Below are 1,088 nucleotides of genomic sequence, written 5' to 3'. Positions count from 1 at the left end.
GAGTTAGATAGTCCTAACAGTGTTTATTATTAAGAGTCAGATAGTCCTAACTGTGTTTATTATTAAGAGTCAGACAGTCTTAACAGTGTTTATTATTAAGAGTCAGATAATCCTAACAGTGTTTATTATTAAGAGTCAGACAGTCCTAACAGTGTTTATTATTAAGAGTCAGACAGTCCTAACAGTGTTTATTATTAAGAGTCAGTCAGTCCTAACAGTGTTTATTATTAAGAGTCAGATAGTCCTAACAGTGTTTATTATTAAGAGTCAGTCAGTCCTAACAGTGTTTATTATTAAGAGTCAGATAGTCCCAACAGTGTTTATTATTAAGAGTCAGACAGTCCTAACAGTGTTTATTATTAAGAGTCAGATATTCCTAACAGTGTTTATTATTAAGAGTCAGACAGTCCTAACAGTGTTTATTATTAAGAGTCAGATAGTCCTAACTGTTTATTATTAAGAGTCAGACAGTCCTAACTGTGTTTATTATTAAGAGTCAGACAGTCCTAACAGTGTTTATTATTAAGAGTCAGATAATCCTAACAGTGTTTATTATTAAGAGTCAGACAGTCCTAACAGTGTTTATTATTAAGAGTCAGACAGTCCTAACAGTGTTTATTATTAAGAGTCAGACAGTCCTAACAGTGTTTATTATTAAGAGTCAGACAGTCCTAACAGTGTTTATTATTAAGAGTCAGACAGTCCTAACAGTGTTTATTATTAAGAGTCAGATACAGTAGTCCTAACAGTGTTTATTATTAAGAGTCAGAGAGTCCGAACAGTGTTTATTATTAAGAGTCAGACAGTCCTAACAGTGTTTATTATTAAGAGTCAGACAGTCCTAACAGTGTTTATTATTAAGAGTCAGACAGTCCTAACAGTGTTTATTATTAAGAGTCAGACAGTCCTAACAGTGTTTATTATTAAGAGTCAGACAGTCCTAACAGTGTTTATTATTAAGAGTCAGATAGTCCTAACTGTTTATTATTAAGAGTCAGACAGTCCTAACTGTGTTTATTATTAAGAGTCAGACAGTCCTAACAGTGTTTATTATTAAGAGTCAGATAATCCTAACAGTGTTTATTATT

The sequence above is a fragment of the Notolepis coatsorum genome (assembly GCF_963971535.1).
Source record: "Notolepis coatsorum genome assembly, chromosome: 4".
Classification (NCBI taxonomy): domain Eukaryota; kingdom Metazoa; phylum Chordata; class Actinopteri; order Aulopiformes; family Paralepididae; genus Notolepis; species Notolepis coatsorum.
The sequence above is the reverse complement of the archived record's forward strand: the minus strand, read 5'-3'. Positions refer to the sequence as shown.